Below are 10260 nucleotides of genomic sequence, written 5' to 3'. Positions count from 1 at the left end.
AAAATTATCCATATCTTGAAAAGTATTGATGCTATGTATATATTTTTGGTATAATTTTATAGCTTTTTGTCCCGTGCTTACATTTTTATTCAAATCATGAAATGTAAAAAATGTGACTTGTTCTAGGTTTTGTCAGAACGAGTCACATAAACTCCTCAACAAAAGTTTGGAAAGTTTTTTCAAGCATCTGTATCTCCAATTATTTGTGACATATTCATATCGTGTTACATATCACTGGATAGCTACAATACTCCCCTTTACAATGACACCACATTTGAAACAATAACATTTTTCACAGCTGAGTACACGCCTTGTGAATGTAGTGGGGTCTCAAAAAGAATTTGCCAAATTGATCATTATTCTGTGCAGCAAGCTGCAATCCCACAACTTCACAATCTGGGACCTAATGTAATCCTCCAAGATGACACCACTCGCCCCACATAGCCACGGTAATCAACGACTAACTACAGAATATGGGAGTAGAGTCAAAATGGCCTGCCATCAGGCCAGACCCGGGGCCAGACCTCAACCCGATTGAACACTTGTGGGACCAGCTTGATCATGCTGTGCGTGCCAGGGAAGCCCACATGCAACCGCATTGAATGACTTGCCACGAATCCTTGTTGAAGAATGGAATTCCATCCCACAGTAACGTGTAACCAGGTCGGTGAGCAGCATGAGGAGAAGGTGCCTGAGGCTGTGGCTGCCTATTGAGGTTAGTGGCTAGCGTTGTTTGGGCACAGAATAATGTCAATTTGGCACATTCTGTTTGAGACCCCACTACATTCACAAGGCGCGTACTCAACCGTGAAAAATGTTATTGTTTCAAATGGGGTGTCATTGTAAAGGGGAGTATTGTAGCTATCCAGTGATATGCAACACGATATGAATATGTCACAAATAATTGGAGATACAGATGCTTGAAAAAACTTTCCAAACTTTTGTTGAGGAGTTTATATTACCATGCACTTATAACCTTATTGCATTCATCTGACATTTTGAATGCATTTGATAAAGGAGGTTACACATCAAGAGTTTCGAAGGGCATTAGTCCGAAAACCCAATAACTTTGTTGGAAGCCCTAATTCTTACCCTAACCCTAATCTTGATCCTAACCTATAACCTAGGACCTAATTGTAACCATAAACATGACTCTAACCATGACCCAAAACCTAACAATAACTCTAATCCTAACACTTACCCTAACCCTTTCCCTAACAGCAGAAGTGTGATGTAACAGGATCAATTACCATAGCGTTAGGTGAAAACTGTTTTTGAATGTATTGCCCTGCACTAGATGTATGCTGTATCTCTGCATCGCACCATTGATTATCAATGAATAGGCATAACAACCTGGATCGTAATTCTATGGAAATATCACATTATGTTGGGTCAATGTTCATTTCTATCACACCTGTACAATTTTAAAATGTCTTCAAAAAGAGTGGTATTGTATTCAATCTACGATTGCACACAGATGACAGGTGATGAGTGCAGCCTAGTGAGCTTACTTATAGTGCATGGCAATATATTAAAAAATTATTTTCACCTATCGCTACGGTACTTAATCCTGTTACTTCTCTACTTCTAAAGGCGAATACCTTAACTTTAACCTTTTTCGGACTAATAACCCTTCACTTATGCCTATTCTTTGATAAAAAATTATTATTGTTACTGTAAGTCGTACAGGATTTTTTTAAAATTTGGTCACAAATTGTGATTTCTAAGTGCTCTTAATATGAAAATGTGGTTTTTCGGACAAATAACCCTTCACTTATGCCTATTCTTTGATAAAAAATTATTATTGTTACTGTAAGTCATACAGGGTTTTAAACACTCTATAACTCATTTTGTACAAGGAATATGTTTTACCAATAACTTGGTCAAAAATTGTGATTTCTAAGTGCTCTTAATATGAAAATGTGGTTTCCATGTACCCGATAATTTGGAGAGCGGGAATTTTAGTTTCTTACAAATTTTGATTGGATATCAATGGACCAATTTGGTGTTGGTAACAAAATGTTAACATTGTTATATTAATCTCACAATTTTTAACTTCACCGAGAGCCTCATATACTCATGTTGGATCACACAATACTAAGGTATTTAGTGTTGTGCATCCAATAGCATTTGAATTCTTAGTTTTCCATGTTTACATCGATCAAATTAATGTTTGAAGATCAACGCTTGATGTATATTTATGAAATTGTAACAAAAACTCAATTGAAATTATATATGAATTTTTCAGGAATCAAATTGAAATCAACAACTGCATAAATATATTTTGCACTTGAATGAAATATTTTTTCATACTTGGTAAAACCATTAAAAAAGTATTTTTATTATCCCAGTACCCCACCCAGTAATATTTGTTGTGTGTAGCAAGAAGGAGAATATTTTCTGTACATTTTGTGGTGTATTTCATTTTAATGACGTTTGCATGTGTATGAAATATTGAATTGTTATGTATTATATATGAATTTGTATTCTTATCAGCATTTATGTTATCATTCTGCATGTTTAATTATGCAAGTCATGAGCCAATATGTCGGATTAGTATTACATTCTGACATATTGAACATGATCAATTTATTGATGTATAGAAAGTTTTATGTGATTTATTTAGAGTTATATTACAATATATGTAAAGAGGCCAGTAGGACATAGATTATATTTAATGATACAGAAACTTGTTAAGAAGAATTGCTGAAATCTATTGAAATGAGCGTGAAAAAATATGAATGAGAACAATTTGCTGCACTTCAGTAACAAAAAATATTTTCTTGCTCTTGATGTTAAAGATTAAATGTCAGATCATGCCTTGATCAGGTTGGGAGCCCTCTATGTTCAAAATCAGATAAAAATAATACAATTCTTGCAGGCAAGGGTGCACATCCTTGAGTTAGTAAACCTTCCATTGAAATAAAGATGAAACAAGTTTGTTTTCTAACCTGAATATTTTGAAATGTTCTTACATGTGCAGATGAACATTGGGATATTCCAGTTGAAATACATACCCCTATGACCTTAATCTTCTGCACAGGGAGTGTGAATATCAATTGGACAGGGCTGTAGCAAGGTTGAAAAATGTGGGGCGGCCATCACAAATGTGGGGCGGCCAAATTACAAATATATGCCCAAATTGAAATAAAGATATAAAGAAAAACATAACAAATTTCTCAAAAAGTGGGGCGGCCATGGCATCCCCGCCCGCCCGCTTGCTACGGCCCTGCAATTGGGGTTACCTGATGAATGAGTGATTTGAATTCTACACTCCCTGTATGTATGATTAATGTCTTGTCTGTCATACGGAGTGCATGGATTTCGAATGGAATAGCTCGTTTGGCAAACCCATAGAAGGATCACACCCAATTGCAGACTGGTGGTGAAAGAGGTCATGGGGTGCTCATTTTTTGACCATGCCAAGATGGATTATTTTCTGATATTCTGAATTTGCAAATCTGTTAATATAATCACTTTAGAGTGCAGTTTGAGAATTAGCTTCATAACTCTGCAAAGGAACAAAATAAGAAATGAACAAACAAAACATATTGTATTTCATTTTATGTATCTTACAAATGCTTTGTATATCGTATATAATAAGTATTGAAATATGCTGCAGTCGTAAAGCAACACAGTATTGCCAGTGCATATTCTGAATTTATGTTGATGTATTTCACAAGAAATTATATATTATAATCTAAAATATAAAATAAATTTGAATGCTATTGATATAGACATGACACCTCAAAATTATGTGACATTATGTGTACTGTTTAGGGATAAATAACTTTGACATTGATAATTAATTCATGTGATATGTGACATTATGTGTTCTTGTTTTTTGTTTGGGGAGAAATAGAGGTCAACAGTGATAATGTCATGTTGATGTTGACATGACATGTTGAAATGTTGATACATAGATATTTGAAATTGTTTCCTACAAGAAATACACTTACTTTGTTTGAAACATATCCAGATAATGATTGATACAGTGCTCTCAAAGGGTTTCAGTCTACAGAAATTTGTTTGCTATAGGCCTGCATAAGTCGTTCCTGACCTGACTTGGCTAGAAAACTTTCTTTAAACAAGCATAGTTTTTGACATTTTAAAACAGTTTTGGAAAGTGCACATCATGATTTTCTTTTTTTAATGTATCGTAAAGTGTTTCCTAGATTACCACGCACAGGTTCTAGATTTGATCTGATTGTTCTTTGTTTGGTGACTTGTTTGAAATCTGTTTCTCCTACTTCTATTATTAGCCAGTGGCATAGGAGCCTAGCTTTTTGACATGGGGGGGGGGGGGAGGAGGATGTCAGGATGTGATTGTTAATATGTGAAAACGTTGCTAAGCATTAATATAATATCTCTTATTTATATGATTTATTCATCTGAGAGACCAATCCGCATTAACCTGTCTTCTTCAGCCCTGCCACCATTCTTATCATGTTGCTGATTGGCCCAATAATTTAAAATAGTCTTCTTTATATTGATTGGTTTTACTTTTAGAGTTTTGGTTCATCATATTGTAACAGCAGTCTTTGTGATATTTTAAACATTAAAACATACATTGTAGTCTGTTACTTTAGACAAAAAAAATGAAGAGAAAATTGGAAAGAAAAGAAATGTCATGTGTTTCCAAAAAAGTAAGTAATGCAATTAATGATACAATTGAACAAGTACAATGAAAGTTTTTTAACTTTTGATCACACATAGCTCTTGAAATACCCAAGAAAGAGTAATTTGTAAAATGTGTAGTGAAACACAAAATATTCAGCACATGTTACTCAGTGTATGTAACACAATTATTGAGGAAATTCACCAAAGCCCAATGCAATTAATCTCAATTTAAAACATGCCAGTATATCAAAATCATGCAATATCTAATATCGTGTAAGCTTATTATAAATGCTGTTTTGAATGAGAAATATATTTACAGTATGTGAGCGTAACTGGAACTTGAACACATGTTTTAAACCAATAACACATTTTTTGTTTAAGGTTTATTAAAGGTTTGTTGCCCAATTTTTTTCCATGTTCTAAAACGTTATGTTTCCAAATTTTGAGTTGTATTGCTCCATCAGTTTTGACATGCGAACATATAAAACAATGCAAACATATAAAACAATGCCCCATAGGATACACTCATGGTGGTTGTTACCACAATTCACCATGTTTTTGTTCACACCATCTAATTGAAACATCTCTGGTGTTAAATCCTACAGGTAATAAGAAAACATGAGCTTTCTTCAAAATCTCAGTTTTTATGAAGAACAATTTGTGATGAGGCTGTCAAGAAGCCGAGCATAATCTTGTGTACACCCACATGTGCATGACACATGTTTTTGTGTCACATGCGTTATAATGCGTACACCTACAACTTAAAAGTACAGTGGTAAATTTCTCAGTTGGAATCACAAGAACCTTGATGAATCCCTTATGGTCTGAAATTTCTTTCCTTCATGTAAGGCGGGTAGAAGCAGTGGTGTTTGTGATCCAATATTGAGAAAAATAAAGCCCACACTCATAGGAAAAGGGATGGGTTCAGTACATGAGATTCCAAGGCTCATTGTAATGGGTTTTATTTTCCCCTATGTGCATAATTTTTCCTGGGAGAGGGAGATAGCAAAAATGTTCATTTTGGCCTATTATTTGTCATAACTCAATAACTGGAATACATATTGAAATACGAATCTGACCAGCGGCTTCCTTGATGCATATCTTAAAAGATCAATGTATTACCCTGCGGAAATAAATTATAAAAGCAAAATTACCCAAACTGGAAAAATGATACCTGATAGATCTGACACTCCTTAAGCACCACTAGAGCATTATTTTAGTTTTTAATGTAATAAACTATTAACACTGAAAACAACATTTCATCCACATTAACAAGTCTTCTTTCTTTTCAACATGTCTTTTTTTTTGCATATTTCTGGATTTTCTTTGACATTTTCAAAAATAGACTAGGCCATTTAAAGGGTGAAGTATATATCAACAGTTCCCATATGGTTCTCATCAGTGCCTCTAGTTCATCTCATTGACACACTTTTTGAATGGTGTGCACAAAACAGATCACAACAACTGAGAAAACACACAGCTTCTCTCAAGATGTCAACTATTTTTTACATCTTAGAAATTTTCACTCATTGATTATTTGAAACATTTGTGCATTTTTCCGAATTTGATTATTTTAATTTGGTTCGACTCTTGAATTTACACATTACAAGAATAATTTGTGCAGGTAATCTTTGCAGTTGTGGTGAAATTAGATAAGCGCATGAATATTAATGGAGTTTATGTACACATTTATACTCTGGTGGTATCCCAAGTGGGAGTAAGTGATGGTGCAAATAGTCCTCTTTAGTTTCTAAGGGATGGATGCAGATTGTCACCATAGCGCCTTCAATCAAGATGAAGAGGAGGAGGATGATAAAATGGAGGGTTGCTATGGAAATGATCTAGGCATGCCCAGTCATGCCTAAAATCAATTATGACATGTTCTGGAAATATTTTTTGAAGCAAGAAGTGCATAAAAGCAATACATGTTCAACTCTTAATTGTTTTGACTGGGAATGAAAGTAATATTTGTGTAACTGTAGAGATGTATTGATTTTGTGGTAATCGATTGGTGTCATTTTGTTAGTATTGCGTGTCAGTCAACAGGTGATTTGCCTGTAATTCTCGTTATATTTGACATGTCTAATGAATGAAATTTGGAGTGCTGAATGCATGGAAGCTGTATGTGCAAAGGCAGTGAAATTTAATATTTTAATAGGGATATGAAATTGGTAAGCAGAAGCAGGCAGGCATGATAATTTTAATTATTCAAGGTATTTTCATTACATATTTGGCTATTCCAGTTAAAATCCATGTACCCCCTGTAGAAGACATGACCTTAATTTTCCACACAGGGAGTGTGAATTGCAAATGGGGTTACCTGAATGGGTGACTATGCTAAATCGACACCCCCTGTGTGGGAGATTAAGAAAATGTCTTCCATAGGGGTGTGTGGATTTGATGTGCGTAAGTGTAGACACAGTGTACAAAATAAGGAGGCCCCTCGGACCAAATACACATGGTAATCATTGCGAGTCGCCGGGTGCACCAGGTGTGTGCTCCCAGGGCTCATGAAATGTTGATGCTTACGTCATCAAGATGAAGAGCGTAGGTTTTATCACTTTCATATCAGTTGTTTCAAAATGAACAGTTCCTCCATTATTCTGCTATTACTTTACCTGTTGTCATTCTCAAATCTCATGCATAAATTTGGAATATTTGAAGATCTATCTATCTATAAAAATCCTATGAAGTTTAAGGACATTTCAATAAAGGTGGATACAGTTTTGTGGTGTTACTTGTAAGATTTACATTTGGACATTTAGAAATTGACAATGCACTTAGAATTTCAGACTTAGGCCATTGAATGTTGTCTCATTTCACACACTGTATACAGGCGAAAGCTTCAAATGACATATCTTCATCTTTTGTGATTTTTAATGTTGCATTTTCAAATTTCGGTCTCCGGTCTAGACTTGATTCGTTTTTGTCCACCATAATTGAATGTAAATGCTCCGTAGAAGTATGTACCAAATTGTGTTACGCATTGAATATTATCTTTCTATACCATAACATTGCCACTGTACTGCATGTATGTACATGTAAATGGCTTCATGGACATGCATAATGTTATTGGGCTGTTTTGAAGGCAAGTAGTTCCATTAGTTGCCTTGGTAACATGAGGAAGGATACACCTGGTGAGATGGAGTGTCATGTGACATGGTATCTTGGGATGAGGACTAAATGGATAGTGTAGCTAAGTGAGATGAACAGGATGGTGGAGTGAGTGACTGATAGTACCATTATCAACATCTATGTTTGTGTTTGCTTGTGTGAGCAGAAAACAAAAATGAACCCTAAAATTTCTCCGCAACAGAATTTTGGAAATACTGCTTCATTTTATTATTTTTTCCACATTAGCTTTTCAGAACATTATGGGCTAAAAATCATGGTAGGACTGTTGCGAAAATGATATCTTACACTTCCCACAATGCATTTCTTCCATCTACTGATTTGCTATTCAGTGTAATATGGGTTGATATTCAAAGGTCAATTAACAGTATTGATCTAGATCTTGCAGTTGAGGTGTTTCTTGTCACTTTTGACCCATGGTGCACTGAATGGCAAATCAGTACCAGGAAGAAATACATTGTGGGTAGTGGAAGATATCTTTTCTAGGACCGTTGTATGTTAATGATTCCCAGTAAAAATGATGTCTTGACAATTTTGGAATATAAATGCAGACTGCTGATGAGAAGTTTTGCATCTGTTCATATAAATTTACAAACAACCAAGTCAGTTTTATAGTATATTTTTATGATTATTAGTTAAAGCTATATCAGTGATTTGTTGAAGCAGTAAATCAATCATTCAAAATCAGATTTTTGCATTTTCATAAAGAACGTTCTGTGTGTTAAGAGCTAACTTGCCTTTCCAGTTGAAGACCGACCATGTCCAAATAAGGGTAAAAGGTTACATTTCATTTAATTATGGAGGAGTCTGTCCCTATGGACCTAGCTACATGCAATTGCATGGAATATCATTTATCAACACACTCACTTTCTTCACTTTTGCCGATTCTTTTTATATGAATAAAAAAAAACCACTTAAGGCGATGAAAAAATTACACCCCTGACCAACCCAGATTTTGTTTTTTGGGAGATTATTTTTTCAAAATGTATTGATTTTGACCGAAAAATGTCTCAAAATATCATTAGGTTTGCAGCAAAAAAAATCCAGACCGACCCTACTGCAAAAGTCTGTCTGCTCGTAAATCTTTTTTCATTGTCTTATATTTTTATGACTTTTCCTTCACTTTTAAGCCATTCCTAACAGAATGAACTATTTTACTGGATTACTGATAGTGCCTTTAACTTCAAAGTTAATATGGTGCCAATTTGTTCACAAGAATTGTAGTCACCTGAGACTTGTAATTTGACATGCAGTTCATGCAAAACGAAAAATAATGTGGAGACATTCTAGTAAGAAACAAATGTTGTTATGAAGTTGTTACCATGGTGATCACCTTAACACAGTGCATCCAACTTAGTAACTTGGATGATAACAGATTATTGCAAGCATTATCTATTTGTAACAGAAACACTTTACCATATGCTTTCAAACTGATAGTTTTTCCTTCCTATTTTTCCACCAATTCTTGTTAAAATTTGCTATTCCATTTGAAGACTAAGAAAATTCTTCCAGTATGTTTTTCAAATGGAATTGACAGGCTTTAACCCCATGTGAACTACCTGCTAATTGTCCAAACAGAAGTTTTCATTATCAATTGGACCAATCAGCAACATTGTTAGAATAATTTCACCACACACAAAAATTGGGGTGACTTATTTGCAAAGCTCCATTCTGATTGGTGATCAAAGTGAAGATATCATGTAATTGACCAATCATAGGCAATGTTAGATTGGCAGGTAGTGCTCAGGGGTTATTGTATTTTGAAACCCATACTTCCCTCTGTACTGTATGACTTGCCCCTAAAATGTTCACAACTGAAGTATTTCAAGTGAAAGTTATCAACTCATCTATTCTATTTGAAATCCATACTTCCTCTGTGAAAGGCTTCACTTAATTGTCCACAGGGGAGTGTGGATTTCAAGCAGAATAGCCCAATTCACTATACTACATGGTTCTGGTTAACTTTTTCATGTCCCTCACAGATAGTAAGAGTCACAGTTGGGTTGTAATAATAGAGCTTTGTATATTTTATATACAGCTCTATGGTCGTAATAAGGTAAAATGCTGTATATTTTGTTTACATCACTTATAGTTTACTTCCATTTGCCATATAGGCCTAGTTGAAATTGACTGTTTTATTTGCCTGAAGTGGAAAAAAGTGGTGGCATACAAAAATATTAAAATGATGTTACTAGTTAACTGTATGCCACATAATCTGCTAAAAGAAAGTATCTTCCCCTTACTGTCTGTATAAATTACATCCTTTTACAATGTGAGGGTCATTGAAAATAGTTGACTATAGCTTTGTCATAAGAGAAGTAAAATGTCAAAGAAGTAAAGATAAGATATGCTCTTTTACAGTGACTCAATTATTTTCTATGCATATGAGTTTGTAACACACAATAAAGTGGCAATGATGATAGTGTAATAGGAGACCTTGGGGATCTATGCCTCTAATTATCTCCACCCATTGTACAGCTACAAATAATAACTTGGCAAAAAAGGGAA

This window comes from Amphiura filiformis, chromosome 9 (assembly GCF_039555335.1).
Source record: "Amphiura filiformis chromosome 9, Afil_fr2py, whole genome shotgun sequence".
NCBI lineage: Eukaryota > Metazoa > Echinodermata > Ophiuroidea > Amphilepidida > Amphiuridae > Amphiura > Amphiura filiformis.
Note: the sequence above shows the minus strand (reverse complement) of the source record.